Consider the following 20,792-nt stretch of genomic DNA (forward strand, 5'->3'; position numbering starts at 1 on the left):
GCACTGATTTCATTTATAGATATAGTTAACAAAGCTGGAGACTCAGGACATATTGTATCTGCCCTTTTTTTAGATTTGGCAAAGGCATTTGACACCATCTCTCACTCTTTCCTCTTATCCCAACTATCAAACATAGAATTATCTCCCCATGCCATCAACTGGTTCCAAAGCTATCTCTGTAACAGAGAACATGCTGTCAGGTGGCACAACTCCATTTCCCCCTTCCTTCTCAACCCTACAGGAGTCCTTCAAGGTTCCATCTTAGGCTTTCTGCTTTTTAATATTTTCATCAACAATCTCCATTTGGCCATCCCACAGACCTCCCTTGACCAACATGCAGACGACTCGACCATAGTCTGCTTTGCAGCCAGTGAAACTATCCTTTATCAAAATACCCAAGTAGCCTTTTCCTCTATGGAGACATGGCTCCACACCAACCATCTGTCTCTTAATCCTAAAAAAATACACTTATGATTTTCACACCTAAGAGACAGTCCCATATAAATAAACCCAACCTCAACATTTTCTCACTCAATGCTACAAAAATTGAGCGAGTGACCCACACCAAATTGTTAGAAGTAATAATCGATGAAAACCTCAAATTTGATGTGCATATTCAAAACAGCATCTCTAAGACACATAAGAAATTATTTATTTTATTTATTTATTTTATTTATTTAACATTTGTTAACTGGGAAAGTCCAACTTAGAACAAGTCAATTTTCAGTGTAGGCCAAGGGAGAAACACTCCAGACGCATGTCTTTTTAACGTGGGAGGAAACCAGAGCACCTGGAGGAAACCCACATGAATGCAGGGACGACATGCAAACTCTGCACAGAAGGCACCCCAGCTGAGAATTGAACAGGAGAACCTCTTACTGTGAGGCAACAATGCTGCCACTGCACCACTGTGCCAAACAAGGGTTGCTTTTTAGGAATAGTAAGTTCCTCATCCTCCCATCTAAAATAACTCTAGCACAAGCATACCTCCTCCCTTCTCTAACCTATGGTACTCCACTGTTCACCAATCGCCAGTCAGCCCTAAAGTCAAAATTAGAAATTTGCTATAACAAGGTTGCTAGAATCGCAACAAACACCCGCCACTCTACTCGTCACTGTATTGCCCTACAAAAGTTACAATGGCCTGAGTTTCCCCACTACTTACTATCCCTCCAGCTCACAATTACTCACATGCTGATTTACAAACTACATCTTTGCCCTGCACTAAACTCACTAGTCACCCTCTATAACCCCAGTAGGCCACAATGATCTGAACAACAGCAGCTTCTTCAAGTCCATAAACCCAAGTTATCCGTAGGGCAACAACTTTACTTATGGGCCATGGCCAAAAATGGAATTCCTGGCCTACAGCCATTTGCACTCTACATAATTCTTGCAACTTTAAAACTGTCCTTCAAAACCACTTCCTCTCATATTGGATCTGTAACTGCTCTGATTCCTCCTCAGCCATTACTTAAGCTGTTTCCACTGAACTTAACCAGTCCTTCTCTACCCCCAGCCTATATTCTTTTTTTTCCTTTTCTCCTGCACTATTTGAATCCTATCAGCTACCATACTCCCTCCTAAAACTACCTCTACACTCCAACCCTCCTATCTCTCCTAGACAACTACTACCTTCCATGTACTTATCATTAACATTTAGCACACTCATTTTATAATCCATTTGTTCCTTGCATTTGATTATGCCTTATGGATGTTGCTCAAAATAATATTCCATTGTTGTAAATATTGTACCTACTCTCCGACAATTATTAACTGCACCTATTTGTTCACTATGTAGAAATTTCAAGCAAGTGTATTATGTGTAACTATTGTATATTTGTGTTAGAATCTATTAAGTTTGATTATGTATAGCTTGGAGCTTTTCTTCTCGGGCCTCCACCGAAAATGGGCTCTCCATGGCCCAGTGGACTTTCTCGATAATCAAATGCCAATGAATAAATAAAATAAATAAATATTAATGTATTTAAATAAGTAAATAAATTATGTAACATAATTATTATACTCATTTATATTACTATGTACCAAACATTATTGACAACAACCTTTTGTCTCAGACTTTTGTATACTTTTAAGAAATAGAGTATGATTTCTCTTTCAAACTCTTGTGATTGCCTTATCACCAGCTTGTGCTTAAATAAATATTCAAGAAGTATTTCAAGATATTTTAAAAACAACAGTTCTGTAGGTCTTTTGTTTATATCAGGAAAGTTAAATTCCCTTGTGTTTTGAAAATAAAAGTTTCATTTTACCTGTTTCTTTTAGAAGTAATATGTTTATGCACTAGTATTAGTTAGAAAGAATTCTATTATATATAATACTGTTTATATTACTTTTGCATGGTAGAAGTATTAGAATTTAAATAAGTTAGCACGGACAAGTAATTTATATTTGCTTTAAAATATATTACCTTTTTTAAAAGTAACACTATAGTAGAATACAGTAAATGTCCTTGAAATTCAGTAAGAGAAATTTATATTTTCAGTTCACTTTATCTGTAAATTATTTAGAGATTTGTTGTTGGAATAAGTTGTTAGTTCAGTTTTTTTTTTTTGTTTCTTTATTTTTTAAGTCAGTCCATAAACCTTTGTCTGAGTATCTCTTTAAAAGTAGGAGAAGACCAGTCCATCTCTTCTGTAGTGGGTATTATATTGTTATTCATCACAACGGATGTTCCATGTTCAATAGAATTGAATATTCTTGATCCAGTAGATAAGTGTATTCTTATTCTTGCAAGGGAAATTGTTTGAGATTTAATTCCATTTTACTCAAGTGAGCTTCACTAATGGCCAGCATTTCTATCTGAGTTCTATGCCTTTTATTGAATAATCATTGTCAGATAATTTGCTGTGCTGTCCAAACTTCAAAAGATATTTTTTCCCATGCAGCTATAAGAACAAGTTCCTCTTCTATAAATGAAAAGAATTTTAAAATTGTAGATCATGGTGGAGATGATGTAGAGGGTATAGGCTTTACCCATGGCTCTGTGAGCTCTTTCTATACCGTACAATGGTCCTTCTTGTAAATTTAACAATTCAGGTATCCAAGTAGTTAAAAAAAAATATGTCTTCTCCCTCTGCTTCTTCAAGTAAACAAAAATGATGATGTTACATCCCCTTTTCTTTATTTTAAGGACATCTAATTTATTTATTAGCTATGTATTTTGTTTTAGTAGATATTCAGTCTGCTTCAACCTCCATTAGTTTTCTTTCTACATCGTTTAAAGCATTTTTCCATATCAGTCATTTTAGCTTGATGTAGCTACATAATTTCTTTTAGAATGTGTGTTTCTTTTATATTGTTTTGCCTAATGCTTTCTAAGTTTTCCTGGAATACATCTATTTTCAATGATAATTCCTGAAGAGTAGAAGTTACTTGTTGTATATCCTTCTTAAGTGAGGAGTCAGCATGGGAGTATTTAGAAGAACTTATCTTTTATGAAGTATTTTGACAGGAAATGTTTGGAATAACTTCACAAAATTTGACAACAGCATAGTCTATATGTGTTTATAAGGTTTTCTGTGAAGAAGTTTTTCTTTTATGATTAATTTTTCCTGATAAAATTTAAAAGTTACTACAGAGCTCTGAGAAAGTGTTGCTTTCACTCCATCATCCAAGTCCAGATATTGTTTTAATGCATATAAGGAATCTATATTTTTTCATTGTGCTTCATTGGTATATTGTATCGTGATCAGGCCATGCAGGGCCAAGAGTATTATATCTTTTTTATGGCTTGGCTGCATTGCAAAGGCTTCCTAGAAGGAGCAAAAAAAACACTGCTCATAACGTTTGATGCTTACTGGGAGGCATAAAGCAGTTCATGATGCATTTTCAACCAATTTTTTTTGTTTCTTGGAAATAAGTCAAGAATTAGACCTTGTACTACCTTGATGATGATAGGGAAGAATGCCCTTCCCAAACTGAGGAATTCCACCTGTTCCATTCAGGATTTTATTTCAATTCTCTTCAATACGAGTCACAATTTGATGTATTTTATGCTGTTCCTTCCAAGCAGTACAAGGTAAAAGTGGTCTGACTGGATCTAGTTCAGAGAAGTAATAAGGAGAAGGAAGATGTATCAGGCTATTGCGATGGTAGGTACCTGGAGAGTCGTTGAAACTATGAAGATATTGTTTGCAATTTGTATTTTCTTTATTCTCTCACTTTGCTTTTTTTAGAGATGCCATAAATGAGAATGATGGCCATGATAGTATAAAAGTGATTTAACAATGGTTTCAGTTTTCATTAAGTGCAGACTCTGTGCAGTAGACCCATTTAATTTTGAACACCATGAACTCATCATAAGTTGTTATAATCAGGAGCTTCTCAGCTATCTTTCCTTTTCCCTTCCAGTTTACATCCCCTTTTTTAAAATTTGGACTTAAAATTCCCAAATACAAATAGAAAAATGGAATTCTTTTGCCTGGAATGGGCAATAATTTGAGAACATGTGATTATCTAATATCATGATTCATGTAGAAATTAACTCTAAGGTCAAGTCACAAATAAAAAGAGCAATGGTCCATATAAGAGCAAGCCTAGTCAATATATATTGCGGATGAACAAAGGGGTATATAATAAAGATCCTACAACTGAAGCAACCAATCTTTAATCAATTAAATAAGAAAATCAAATGACAAAACATGTGACCCTGAAATGAGGTGTTATAGAAGTAATGACAAAAGCATCCAGAATTTAAGATAAATAACGAAGCACAAAAAGGAATATAACAAAAAACAATGCCATTCAAAAAGAAGCAGAAGAACAGTCAGGAAACTAAAAGCCTAAAATGAGTAAAGATAATGACAACTCAATCAAGAAAAGTGGAAAAAAATATATTGTACATTTGCATAAGGGAACAAAAAAGAAATATAAATGGAGGAATAGTAAGAAATCAAACAGTATAGAAGATAACACAGTTAAGAAAATAGCTACAAACTGGTTATTTCTGAGTATTTAGTGTGTCAGAGAAGAGGTCAGTCAAAAAGAGAACTGGGCAAGATAGAGCTGATCTGAGATATTTCACAAGGAAAATGATCATGAAGAAATCTAAAACCTAGAAGTAGTCATTGCAGAATTCTCAAAAGCACTTCTTGGAGAACTATCTTAATTTTTAAACTGTCTTCAGTTATTTAGTATAATCATCAGTTTGCTAACTAGAGAAGTAAACTGGCCTAATTTGAACCATTTTAACGATGTTACATGCAAACCAAAGTACAGTACAATTTCATGGGAGCTCTGAACATTGAATGACTTCCCATTTTTTTTTAAGTTGAAGGCAGGAAGAGTACTCAGAGAGAAAAGCAGCACTTGGACTCTGAGAACATGCAGTCTCAATATTAACAGTGTCAGGAGGTTAGGATTGGATCCTACAGTTGGAAGTGTAAAGCAGAGATTTTAATTACTGGACTGACATGTTTTCCAAGTGGTAGTAACATTAAATAACCTTTTCCATAAATTGTGGCAAGAAGGTAAGGTTCCTGAAAACTTTAAGACATCAGATATCATCAACCACAGTGAGAACAAGACATACTCTGAAAATATCAACCCTTCAGCTTCAGCTCACATATTTATAAAATCATTGAATCGCTGCTGAAGAAGAACATTTTGGCATATTTATAATATAGCAGGTCATTGGGTAAAGGGCAGTATTGCTCCCCATTAGGAAAGTCATGAAAAACAAATATTACAGAAACATAGAGTGAATAAACCAGGAACCAAACCAGAGAGGGTTTGAAGGACTGGAATAATTTCATTAAGGCATCTGACAGTGTACATTAAAAAGGCTAATAATTAAAGAAAATAGGCTTGAACCTGGTCATATGATAGTAGTAAGTGTAAAACTCTTACTAGGAAAGAAAAAACTAAAACAGATAACCAGAGTAAATGAAATCCATCTGTATGAAAGGGTTATGATTGGCAGGCTACTACAGGAGTCAGTAAGGAAGCTGCGGATTTTAACTGGCTATGTAAATGCCATTTCAGAAACTTGGAATGGAAAAATATGCCTATTTGTGAATAATAGAAAATTATGAGTCATAGTTCATGGAAAATGACATAAAAATGATGCAAAGGAACTTTGTAGGACTGGTTGAATGGTTTCAAGCATGCAAGATGAAATTTGTAAATAAAAACATGCAAAACAATGTACTACTGTAGCAATAATGTAGAAAAGAAAGGCAGAGCTGGAAGGGAGGCAGTAGTAGCAATGCAAGTAGAAAAATGTGAGAAACTAATATCAGACTACTTTAACGGGATGTGCCAGAAAGGGAAATCAGGCAGGCAGAATTCTGACACGCATGGGGAGAGGCTGTACCAGCAGAAAAGAAAAAAATTGTGTTTTAGTATAAACATCTTGTGATACCCTACTGCAATACTCTGCACTTTTAGATGTTACTTCTCAACAGTAAAACACAAATGGTGGATGATCTTAAGCAGAAACCGTATAAGAAAATATTGCAATAGTTTAATTCTCTCATTCTTGAAGAGATGAAAAAGATGATGATGGGTGTGATATAAAAAATGAAATATCGTAACAGGAATTTGTATACTATAAATTGTTATGCCCTTCTGTGATTTGCGATATGAAAATAAGAGAATGCAGTTTGAAGATATAACATGGTAAGTTCAAGAAAAAACAAAATTAAGCACTTATTTCATTCTTGCTCATATAAACAGCTTTCCTAAGGAGGCAGCAGTACCAAAACACTTGTAGAACTGAGTTGTTACACTGCACGGGTGAAAAAAATATCTCAGCTATTCATTAAGAAGGGCATTCAGCTTATAAATGCATGTTGAAATGGACAGACAACTGAGACAAAGAATCCGTAACTCCCACCTAAATCTACATTTCATTTATTTGCTTCTCTGTACCCGTCTCATAGTACATTTTGGGAAAAGGGAAATCAAGTCACTGTGCATGAAAGGCAGTATGTTCTTCATCAGTATTATCATGTTAAATATTTCTGGATCATAGCTGTTAATCATCTGTCCACTATGCATCTCCCACTATACTTTCTTCTCTTTCAAGCTATTAATATCATAGTCAGAGTTGGTGGTTGTGGTAAGGACATTTAGGTTTCTCCATGCTTTCCTAGTCAAAAGTGCAGTTTTGCAACCCACTATGAATTCTTTCAATTTCTTCAGATTTTTATTAGCCAAATTACAAGGAATTACATGGAATTCTACAATGTTTTGCTGTACTAAGCCATGGTGGCATTTGTCATAGATAGGTTACTGTGTAGTTCTCCTGCTACATCCCTATCATGGTTTACTATCTAAATATCGACATTCATGTACATGAATGGCCGATATTCCAAAAATGATGTCATCTTGCATGAATACTAATAAGTGAAAATGTCAACTCAATTAATCGACATCAACAGATTTGATATTTATATCAAAATTGGAATGTGATGGCAGTGTGGGTGTAAATGTATGTTAAACTCTTACACTGTCATTCAGGTTTTAGCAGGAGGACAAGCCCTCCTGCACCCCCCACACCCCCTACAAATGAAATATTCTAACTCTGAGATCGCACTACAGTGAGGAAAGGGATACATTTCCCAATCCAGACCGCGACTCTACTCATAACATTGAGTTCATATCAGCGAATGCACACTTACATTCGCTGATATGTAATCTCAATTCCCTAACGTTCTGCAACACAGAAAGTCGACTAACTAAGATTCGACATTCCGCGTTTGCTGACCTAACGTTCAACATTTTGATAGTGAACCCCATAACACTTGTATTCTGGCATAAGGTGCAGCATTTTTAAGTTTATTAGGCAGGATCCTGTGACCCAGGTGCTTATCAGGTAATTTCTCTCTGCGTAATTATGAATGCAAAACTACACAGTAATACAACTCAAAAACCAGAGCTAGGAAATAAGTGATTTTGCCTTTTTAACAAAAGACTTCTCAGAAAATGAAATAAAAAAATCTTATGACTTAAATGGGGTCACAATATCATGAAATCAAACTAGAAAAATTATGCAACCTGTACTGGACAAATAATGAGTGATAATGTATTTGCTTTCCTTTCTAAAATGCTAATCCCATTGTTTAAATCAGGAACACAATTTTTAGTTGCCAGCATAAATGTTCCTAATTGTGTCTTATCTGCAAAATCTACCACAGAAAAAAGAACTCTGGTAAAGAATTAACATATTAAAGAATGTTTAAACAGTACATCTGTCTTCTGTTTGGATTGTTATAATACTTGTATTAAAAATGCATTAAAAACGAGAGTCTCAAAGGTTCAAAATCCACACATGATATTCTTGTTTGATTCTGATGAAGTTCCAAATAGAGGGATGAAAGGACTCAATAATTTTATTATTTTTATAAAATGTGTGCATTTTGAACATTCAAGACCCTAATTTTTAAAGCATTTTTGATATATTTCCTGGTTGCATTTTAGCGCATTACCCCGGTTTGTGCTTATATTGTTATAATAATGCCTCAATTAATTTCACTGATATTACTTGCTATTCTACTCAGTGTTGTACCAAATGATAAATCTGTTACTTAACACTACCCATTTGAATTCTTACTACCCCAATTCTTTGGAAGTCAATGTCTTATATCACTTAGTCTATGGTTACTTATCCTCTTAACATAGAATAACATTGTATATAATCTGTTCGGGATGGTCCAAAGTTCAGGGTGCTTTAGAATCTTGAATTAGACAAATGATTTGGTCCCATCATCCCCCAACACCCCCTTGGTATGTGACCAATTCCCCAAAATGAGATCTACTGACTTTAATAAGTTGTACTTAGTTGACATGCAAGAGCAGAACTTTAAGGCCAGTGTACAGAAATTGTGGAACTATGTAAACATTTATGCTAAAAATGGCTGGGTATTGTTTTTATGAAAATTAAATAAATAAATAGGTTCATAGGTTCATAGGTAGGTACTAGGCTATTGGCCCTGGGGCCTATATAAGCCCAGCCAAAAAGATACCCTGGCTTAAGCCACCCAAGGAAATTATTTCCCTGTGCCACTGTTGAGCAGAGCCACAGAAGTGATCCCTGGGGTGAATTTCCTATTTCACAAAAAATCATCAAGATTTTTTTGAAGAGTGCTAATGAGGAGCTTTGTTTGATATAGATAGGTAGTTTATTCCAGAGTATGGGAAGTCTCTGGGACAGGAATCTATCCCTCTGGCATGTTCTGTTTATTGTGGTGACAAGGTTTAGGTCCTTAAAGCGTGTAGCTCGGAGGGATTGGGATTTCTTTAAGTGGAGCATGTCCAACAGCTCTGGGTTTGACATAGCTTTGTATGTTAGGCAGAGATCACCTCTGAGTAGGCGATATGCGACAGAATAAAGCTGGAGTTTTTTGAGACGGTCTGCGTAGGGCATTTGTTTGAGGCCGGTAATCCTCTTTGTGAGGTATTTCTGCAGCCTTTCCAGTTGTAGATGTCTTGCGAGGTACATACCAAAAGGGGCGTTGTACTCTATAATGGGTCTAATGAGTGATGAGTAAAAGGGAACAATTACCTCTTTTTTTCTGGATGAGAAACCTTTTGTGTTGAGGTGCCAAGTAGAAGGATTTCCTGACTACTGTGGCGATGTGATTATCAAAGGAGAGACTACTGTCCACCTGTGTCCCAAGGTTTCTTATCACACTTTCGGTGTTAAGTATACTACCGCCTATGCTGTAGTTCATGGGTACAGAGTTTTTACCAAAGGAGATGACAATGCACTTTTTGGCATTGAGCTTGAGGCCATGGCTTTGAAACCAGGCATCTGTCTCAGTGAGGCCCTTTTGTAGGATGTCCGCATTGTTAGGAGTTTCGATTATGGCTCCTAGTTTGCAGTCATCTGCAAACTTCATTAGCCAAAGAACTTCTGTGTTAGCCTGTACTTCAGAGAAGTAGATAAAAAACAGGAGAGGACCCAGGACTGAACCCTGTGGTACTCCACTTTTCACTGGTCTGAAGTCGGATTTGGATAAATAAACAAAAAGGTTTATTTTAGTACTAGAGAGTGTTTTAGATGAAGTTGGATTTGGATAAATAAACAAAAAAGTTTATTTTAGTACTAGAGAGTGTTTTAGAACTGCTGCCATTGTGTATCCTTGTTCTGGTGACATGCATTATTGATGTTCTCTAAATTTGCGATGAATAGTGTAGACTGAACTATTTACTGGGATACATTACTGTTTTCATTAATTTGAGTTGATTATGTTGATTTAATTCCAACATGGGTAAGCTGACAGTATTCTAGTTCTCAGGAAAGATGATGGGGATACAAATTTTGAAATAATTTTTGTCAGTATTTAACACATCTCCATTTCCGTATGTTACATGTGTTCACCATATAAATTGTCCTAGACATATGAGGAGTTTAAAATATTATACATAGAAACAACCCAACTTCTCCTCTTGTGTGATGACACACTAGGTGTGTTCCATTGTCATTTCTGCTGAATAAGGATAACAAACACTTGGATCCACCTCTCACCAATGATCTCTAACTTAATGACTACGCAGTCCATCAAGCCTGTCCCACAGAAACCCCACAGCAGTATAAATGCAACTTCATCAATTTATCAAGATGTAAAAAGAAGAAAAAAACACGTATCTGTTTTTCACTATGACAAGTTCCCTTATACCCCCATGTGGACGGTGTGTGTACCCTTCAATAATTATGTATACCAAGGACATTGCAAATATAATTGTTCTACCCTCCACCAGGGTAAATGTTGCCTTAAAAACAAACAGTAAAGCAAAAGTGTAATCCCAAAATAAACTTCATAGTGTTGGCAAAACATGGATTGTCTTCTTGTAAAATTAAAATACCTTTAACAGTACCACTCAGCAGGATGGCAAGTTATGATATGTTAATAGTAGGGATGCGAGGGTTCTGCTCTATATTCCCATATCACGGGGTTGAGAGTGATGAAACCATCTGTATAAAAATGTTTAATAGCATTATAGTGAGTTTTGATATTCATTCTAATTTAAACCATCTGTATAAAAATGTTTAATAGCATTATAGTGAGTTTTGATATTCATTCTAATTTAAACCATCTCTATAAAAATGTTTAATAGCATTATAGTGAGTATTGATATTCATTGTAATTGTGTATATTTCACAGTTAATTTTTCATACATGTGGAACCAGGGCTATAGACAGGATTTTCAGTTTTGTACTCAAAACTCCAGACTGCTTCCCCCACCAAGCCACAGCCCCCCATCATGATGTTGCCATCCCACCCCTCTTACATATATGTTCAAATCACACTAATCTTTTACATGAAACACCAAAACAAAAGTAGACATTTTTTCAAACATGCATTTGACCCAGGTGGAAAAGTGTATAAAGTACTTACCCATTTATATTATATGGTAGACTTTACCCTAGCTGAGCTGTATCCAGATGGCTACTTATGAGAACATTTTAATAAAGTGTGGCACATCCACCACATATAACCTGTGAGGCAGCATCTGTATTTCTCAGAAACACCATCACCTCACATCAGATTATGCACACCCCTACTTTGGAACTTGTGGAGATCTAAATCACCATTAAAAATCCAGCTATTATGCTGTTGCTAGCCAAAGATCCTTACCAATGCCTCCCAAACATCAAGGAAAGTTCCGTAACACCATTGAGTGATTAAATATCAAATCAAATACCTTCTTGCTATGGATTATAGTTATCCAAACATTGAGTGGCACACCTACACATCTAAAAATGCATATGCTTAGCAATTCCTAGACTTTGGCTAGAGAAAATTTTAAAAGCTACTACTAAAGTCTCAAATATCCTTGACTTGAAACTTGCCAAGCTAGCTTCCACCTGTACCCCACTTTGTATCTCTTCATCCCCTAATGAAATTTGTCCATATATCAGTCATCTTCTCTGTCAGGTGTTGCGATACCACTCCATCCCAAAATTAAACTGCCTTTAGACAATATTCAGCTTGTTGGAGACATAGGCAAACATTTTTCAACAATCCTTCCCAAATAGGCACAACTGAGAGGACTGACATATTCACTTCCAATTTTTAGCAATACTCCAGCAGCTCTGCAGAAAAGTCAGCAACCATGCACCCTAAATATAATGGTAAATTCAGGAAGAAACCTCTTTGGTGGAACTACTTTATTAATAAACTATATGACAAAATAAGAAACATAATAACAAATTGTAAAAATCCGTCCTTCTTCCCCTACCTAAAGACCAAAGTGAAATATACAAAAAGGAACCTGAGCATAAGTGGCAAATGTAAAGCAGGGTATGAGTTTAAGGTCACTTGCTATACCAAAGGAAACCACAAATCTTTCTTTATTTGTGTTAAGAAATCAAGAAATAATGTCCAGAACTGTACTGAACCCTTGTATAATACTACACATTTCAATCCCAAAGATATAGCCAATATATTAGGAGACAAATTTAGTGCTCACTTCCCCCACCATTCCACATTGTTGCCCCCACTATCCCTGAAGAGTTTTGCAACACCATAAATACCTTCACATCTGAATACACCCAAAGGTTTTCTTTATTGGACATGTTTTGTTAATATTTTAAAATCCTGGCAGATACCCAAGTGCACATATGCCATTGTTCTAACTGTAAGGTCAAAGACAAAACATGGACAGAAAACAAAAATCAGACATCAAAAAACACTTCATATTTTACTGGGTAAATTATAAGTTCTCCGTTGTTAGAACAGGTCTATATTATATATTCAAAGTTTCAAAACTTCGAACCTCATATGTTTGACAACATATGAGCAAAGTTTGAAACATCAAAAATATAATAAAAAAATAAAAAAACACTTACCTTAACCCTCTGAACAGGGGGGCAAGGCCCCCTGCATCCCCCACCCCCTACTTAAATATGCCAACTCCGAGATCGCACTTCAGTGCAGAAAAGGAAAATTTCCCATTCTGCGCCGTACAGCGCCATTGCTTTTCACCTTTGTGCTTTCTAAAGTTCGATCATATGGTGACGATCATATGACATTTGAACTTTAAAACATTCATATAATTAATAGGGACCCGTTAGAACAGCTAATAATGTAAGGAATCAGGAAATATGTTAAATGCTGTTTAAGCACATAAAACTAATTCCAACAATTGCCACTCAGAAATTATTTCCAAGCTAGTTCCTTGGTAATAGACCCTGGCAAATTGTAACATGGTATTATTAAGCTAAATGACCTTCCCACAGATTACTCCCTCTGCTCAAACTGCAAGACTGCATTTATGTCACTGTGGAATCAAACAGGAATGTATTCAAAATAGCTTGAATGACAAAAGGCCAAAAGAAAAGAGTGAGAAGCAGAGCAGCATGGGAATTGTATCTGCAGTAAACATCCTGACGTTTGAAAAGACATTGACAGTTACAAAGAATCACAAAATCTAGTTTTAGGAGAAGCAGGTAGCAAAATCCATCTGACTAGAAATATTCAAGAAAAGGTATAAACTCTTACAGGTTACAACGCTACATACCTTCTGTTGGTGATTTTTGTGCCAAATGACCAAGGATTTCTCCTGTTAACTAAGACACAGCATTTAGGAATTCTTTGCCCAGCAATCACCTTCCTCTCTCACAGCCCTACCCTTCTGCTTTAACCTATCCATGTTAACAAAATTTAAATCAAGAGTGAACAGTCATGCAGCAAGTAATGTCACACCCTTACTTATCTCGGTTCAGTGGCCACTTAGGTTGACTTTTTAGCCCATGTTTATGAAACCTTTATCCGGTTATACTGGCAGATCTGTAACCCACATATTCTAGTTTTCATAGCATACCTTCTCATCCTATCTTATGTTACGTGTCCCAAACATGAATGACCAGACTGTCACAATTGGAAGCTCCAAAATGAGTATGAGAATGCAAAATAAAGGGCACGGCAGGCGCTGAGCAAGTTAGTAAATACAGGAGCTAGTCTAGAGCCTCAACGATTCGCTGAAGAACGAATCACTCCTGAGCCCTTTAAAGCCAACACACAGTCTGACTGCGGCAAATACACACATACACAGGATTCAGCCAACAGAAACAGCACCATATCTCAAAACTTTCTGCTAAAGAATTCTGGGCAAAGTCAAAAATAATGTATGAGCTCAAAGTCTAGGCTATTCTTTAAAATATTATTATGGTTCACTTAAAAGGTTGTTAGAACAATGGGTTTTACATAATCATTTTCTGAACAGTAAGTATGAAACTACAATGTTTGATAATACTGACTTACTTTAATCACTAATTAATTATCAGAAAATGAAAAAAATACCATGTATGTGAGTGACAGGACAAAAATATGAGGCAAAATCAGAGACTTTTAAGAAGTGTGAATAGCAGAGATGGAGAAGTGGAACATCAGTTATTCAAAAATAATGGCCAGCAAATCTGAGCAGCAACGGTGAATTCACCAATAGACAGTGGGAGAGAATGTAATTTTAAGTTTTTAAAACACTGATGCTGAGAACAGAATTATCAGCTGTCATGCCTGTACTTTTCTAAAGTTTAGCAAGCACACCTCTCCCTTCACTTCTACAAACTCTTCCAAAAGAGTAGCTAGACTACATAAAGCAGCTAGCCTAGTCCAGTTTTTCTTACTCACAACCTGGTATTACTTTGTGTCTATCCCCTCCCCCAACTTGAACCTGCACACCTCCTTCCCACTCCTGCTTAATTACAGAGTTATCAAATAACCTGATGTAGAAAGGCACCATCTTCTGACTTAGCTTTTCTGCCTTGTTTCATAGGAATCCCCAGTAGTGTGCTCACATGTAAGTACTACCAGGTATTGTGTTTGTTTGTTTCTTATTGCTATTTTTGTAAAGTTTGTCTTAGGGGGATCATGCAGTGCTTCTGTAACCATTCTGCCGCCCCAAGAACTAACTTTAAACGTGTATGTACCCTATCGTAAAATAAAAATATATCCTATACCTACCACTATTGTATATAAACCCTTTGTGCATTTGCTAGCAGTTTTCCATGGATTTTATCTCCATCCTTAATCTCCTAGGCTCTTTACCCGTCCTCTGAGTGCTCGCAGCTTACCATTGTACTTACTCAATTACAAAATAATATTTAATACAAGCCAAAAGTACTGTAACTGTTCTATTAATTTACCACTGCCCTGTTTTAGCCCTATTAATACTTACTATATTCTACTAAACTGCTACTGCCCTGTTTTCAGGTCTTATCCCCTGTCAACTCTCTGCATCCTTCTAGTTTCACACATACAGTGCTTTATGCCAGTGCCTTCTTACCTCTGAGCTAGTTCCCAGCTTCACCGATAGCATTTCACTGGCTTTCTTCCTTCTCCTTGGCTCTACCTGCTCCATTTGCCCTCCTGGCTCACTCCCCTCCCCTCCCCCCAATTTCCACCCGCCCCCACTACTCCTACTTTTATTTCAACCACACCCCACCCACTCAAGACCACCATCCAGTCAAAGCCTTCCCCTCTTTACTCCTCCTCTTTTCACCCACAGTCAACCATCCAGTCAAAGCCTTCCCCTCTTTACCCCTCCTCCTTTCACCCACAATCAACCATCCAGTCAAATCCTTCCCTTCTTTACCCCTGCTCCTTTCACCCACAGTTAACCATCCAGTCAAAGCCTTCCCCTCTTTACCCCTCCTACTTTCACCCACATTCAACCATCGAGTCAAAGCCTTCCTCTCTTTACCCTTCCTCCTTTCACCCACAGTAATTTAATGCATCACTAATCAAATACATCACTCTTTCACTACCTCCTCTCACCCCATCACTCTTCTCTCACACTACGAAGTCCTCCCATATTAAACTACCTTTTTTAACCATGCGTTCCTTACTGTTCCTAACACTCTGAACCCCCATCTCCCTCCTACTAATTCTAACAACTTTATGCCATGCCAGCTCCTATAGCTTCAATCAGCTTCCACTCTATACTCCTTACCGTACTCCCACACAAAACCATCTCCTCCCTCACACAAATAATCATTTCTTTTCAATCTCTTCCTCTGTGTTTCAGCTCAACCCTCTGCACCTTTTTAATCCTAAAATTATTTCCACTGCTAAGACACTTACTCTTAAATAAATACTAGACCATCCAGAATACCCTAAATCCAAATCAAAACACACTACAATAACTTCCTTCAATAACCTCGTCTTAGCTGGAGACATTCACCCCAACCATGGACCTACCCCACCCACAAACAACAATTACCCTACCCCTTCCTCTAACCTTTCATCCTCCTACAATACTCTTAAATTTTTCACACTCATTGCCCAGAGTCTCAACAACAAAGCACATCAGTTTCAAGCATGGCTAAGTCATAAGCAAATCCAAAAAGTAAAGAAGACACAGCCCTCGAGATACGACCAAAACCACAAAAATAAGGCTGCCAGGAGTCACTGATGAGAACCTCAGCTTCACAAAAAAGTTTTTATTTTTCACTCTAGACACAGATAAACGCCCACAATACACATACGTTTTTATCCTTCAACAGACTTCTTCAGACAAAAATGGTATATTCAATGCTAGTGGAAGTTAATATACATACACGTTAATTGGTCAGCCAATACACTTAAAGAAGTCCATAAAACAACCTTAACCCTTACTAAACTGTACCTAAAAAATACATACAAACATATAACTGTATAAATATGACATGTAAAAACCATACTAATACAACACATTCCCTGGTTTTATGTTAAAACAGTTTTATAATTTCGCTGCCCTTAATTTTAACAATGGGGCAATAGAAACATGTTCATTCAGACCAGGAAATCTACCCGAATCCAAAGTGACCTGCCAGTAAACCTCCCTGTATTCCAATCTGGCTTCCCATAAACCCCCTCGAATGTCCTTTGGTACTGTTCCTATAACAAAAAAATACAAATCTAGCCTGAACACATTCCAACGTGTGTTTAAACAGAGCATTTTTTTTCATTTCTAGTCCGGATATCATAATCATGTTCATATATCCGTCTTTTTAGTTTCCGCTCTGTCATCCCTACATAGAATGACTGACACTGGACACAGGTGGCCAGGTATACAATTCCACTGGTATTACAATTACAAAAACAGGAACTGTGTAGGACCTTAGCTCTATCCCGAATCTCCACACAGTCCACATTTGAAATGAAACTACATTGACTGCATGCCCCACATTTAAAGGTGCCGTATTTTCTACCTCCCCCACAGTTGGTTGCAATGTACTGCTTTTCAAGTAAATCTTTAAGATTTTTACCTTTTCTATAAATAACCCTAGCAGTTTTTTTTCTTTCAGACCTCTAAGGTCGATTAGGGACCTAAACTTCTCCCATTCCTTAGAAAAAATGTTCTGAAAAACCTTAGAGTCCACATTATATTCAGTGGCAACCGCCATCTGGTAGTCATTACTTTTCCCATTTGTCGAATGGTTAGTAATATTGTCTCCCATTTTGCCCATAATGGGATAGTATCTACTGTCCCTAAAACTCAGCACATAGTTTTTAACATCATCCAACATCTCCTTAGGATAACCCCTATCAAGGAAAAGTCCTTCCAAAAAATTCACATTCCTTTAAAAAATCTTCCTGCAAATAAGTTAACCTACTGGCCCTAATAAGTTGGCCCTTAAAAATATTTTTCTTTTGTAGGTAAGGATGTGCACTCTGAAAGTGTAGATAAGAGTTTGAAAATGTTTTCTTTCGAAATACCTTAGATTTGATACCACCCTGAATTTTACATATACTCACATCCAAAAAATCTGTTCCATCATATTGTATGTTGTGAGTAAATTTAAGAAAAGATGTGGTATCATTAATATACTTAATAAAGTTGCCCAGCCTTTCTTCAGAATCATTCCGGTATGAAAACAACCAGAACAAAGACATTGGTGTTCCAAATTTGTTTTCTGGGAGTACTACTCAAGGTACTGCTACCAAAGGAGGCAATAAAGCCAGTATAAACTCTGCAGTACCACAAGCTGCAGGTGACTGTAATCTTTCTAATAACACACCAAGAAACAGTATTAATAAGCGTAAACCCTTTAATGTATGGCTTAATGAAAATGTGTCATTTAGTAAGGATGCACCCAGGGTGTTGAATAATGACAACAGGTTGAATGATTCTTATTTTGTTAGTTTAAACAAACTGGCTGGTGTTATAGGAAAATATAAAGCCCTCAGTATTGATAATGAGTACCTTAAAGAATGTTTGAACCGTGGTATAGTACCTAAAGGTTTGAGGGTTTACAAGTTTCCCAACAATATTAATGCAGCAACAGAATTGCATAAGGAATTACTAGATATTTTTAATAATTGTGGTCTTGATGTGGTTAGAATTGTTATTAAACAGAATGATTTACACATGAAGGAACTGGAAACTAAAATTGGGCACCTAAATTCTGTTATTACCTCAGATTTGTTATATACCATTGAGACGGAAAAGCAAAAATATTTTGAAATTTTGGATGACGTACATGAGAAATGCATTTTAAATATTAACAGAAACATGAAGAAGTTAGATAGAGATATTTTGGAGTATAAAGAAAATAGAAGTTATCCTAAACCCAAAACTGTGAATTACAAAGATAGGGATGACATGTAGGATTTTAATGGGGTAGCAGGGAATGTTGAAGGAAGTAATTTTGTTAACTCTGAAAATGACATGCTTGACCCTTTAGAGTATCCCCCCCTCCGACGCTCTGAGTGATTAATGAATTAGAGGACCCCCATCTACTATCAGCAACCATACCGTGCGGTGTATCGGGGGTGTGGAAGGGGAGGGGTTGACGATGATGAATAGGGTCGATGAAGAAATTAAGTGTGTGGACCGTACTTTTACTTATTTAAATTATAATATATTTAATTATAGTAATGTTGATTTGGTTAAGGACCATTTTAAACTGTTGTCTAGAAGGTTTAAATTTATTCCCAGTTATAGGAATGGCCTTACTAAGGTATTATTAGACCTAAAAATTTTCACTAGGAAGTTAAATCTATTTATATTATTTCAGAACAAACAGAATGACCATATATCAGGTACTTTGAAATGCAAAAGCAAATTAACCCCCTTTACACCCCCAAGTAAAAAACTTTGAGAATGTTGTTGAAATAGAATTAAGGTGAACACTTACTACCCCTCTGTATTTTAGAGACAATCTTGACAAGGGTGAAAGGAAAATTTTGATAGAACTTCAGCTAGACAAAACTATTAGGGTTATGAAGTCCGATAAGGCGGGTAGGTCAGTTATTATGGATAATGTGGTGTATGAAGGTAAAATGATGAATATTCTAGGTGACTACAGTACCTATACAAGGGTTTCTAAGAATGAGACCAGTTTAGCCTATAGGAAGATGGATTTGGCTATAAACGGTTTAATACTGGAGGGACATATAGATCACAATACTTTTAAATATTTTAATGTGACACAGCCTAGAATTCCTACAATATTCGGAATTCCGAAAGTCCACAAGGACCAAACTGACCCACCCCTACGACCTATTGTTTCTGCGGAAGGCTCCAGAACAGCCCCTTTGGCAAAATATGTTGATAAAAGATTAAAAAATATTTGGGGTATGAAGAATTTTATTCTAAAAGATTCATGGGACTTCCTTAGAAATATTGATTTGGAGCAATCATTTGACAACATTATTGTTGTCACAGTCAATGTAAAGGATTTGTTCTCTGTTATTCCTCACAATATAGGCCTAGATTTGTTGGATAAGGCCTTGGGGGACAAAGGAGCTATTTCTAGTGATGACCTTCATGTTATAATGTGTCTCATGGAATCGATATTAAGGAACAATTTTATTTATTTCTGTGGGGAATTTTTTCATCAGACGAAGGGTGTAGCTATGGGGGCCAATTGTGCCCCCAGATATGCAAATATAATACTTGTCTGTTCGGAAAAATCCTTTATTTTTAATTCCGAATATAATAATTGTTGGGTCCTATACAAAAGGTTCCTTGATGATATTTGTATCTTTTGGAAGGATTCCGAAGAAAGGCTGGGCAACTTTATTAAGTACATTAATGATACCACATCTTTTCTTAAATTTACTCACAACATACAATATGATGGAACAGATTTTTTGGATGTGAGTATATGTAAAATTCAGGGTGGTATTAAATCTAAGGTATTTCGAAAGAAAACATTTTCAAACTCGTATCTACACTTTCAAAGTGCACACCCTTACCTACAAAAGAAAAATATTTTTAAGAGCAAACTTATTAGGGCCAGTAGGTTAACTTATTTGCAGGAAGATTTTTAAAGGAATGTGAATTTTTGGAAGGACTTTTCCTTGATAGGGGTTATCCTAAGGAGATGCTGGATGATGTTAAAAACTATGTGCTGAGTTTTAGGGACAGTAGATACTATCCCATTATGGGCAAAATGGGAGACAATATTACTAACCATTCGACAAATGGGAAAAGTAATGACTACAAGATGGCGGTTGCCACTGAATATAATGTGGACTCTAAGGTTTTTCAGAACATTTTTTCTAAGGAATGGGAGATGTTTAAGTCCCTAACCGACCTTAAGAGTTCTGAAAGAAAAAAAACTGCTAGGGTTATTTATAGAAAAGGTAAAAATCTTAAAGATGGAGCCTTCCTGTGCCCTGACAGAGTGCTCTTCAAACTATCTGGAGATATACAGAGCTGAGTATATTTTTCTGGCACTTCAGAGTTGTGTACTGGTAATTGTTGTTTGACTAATTTTATATCATTGCTGACTGACTTCAGAGTTGTGCGCTGTTATTTTTGCTTCACTGTATAGTTTTTCAGATCTCTGCTGAAGGTGTTGGTTTTCCCATACCCACCGTCCCTATTAC

This window comes from Protopterus annectens, chromosome 6.part1 (genome assembly GCF_019279795.1).
Source record: "Protopterus annectens isolate FY-2018-M chromosome 6.part1, PAN1.0, whole genome shotgun sequence".
Lineage (NCBI taxonomy): Eukaryota > Metazoa > Chordata > Ceratodontiformes > Protopteridae > Protopterus > Protopterus annectens.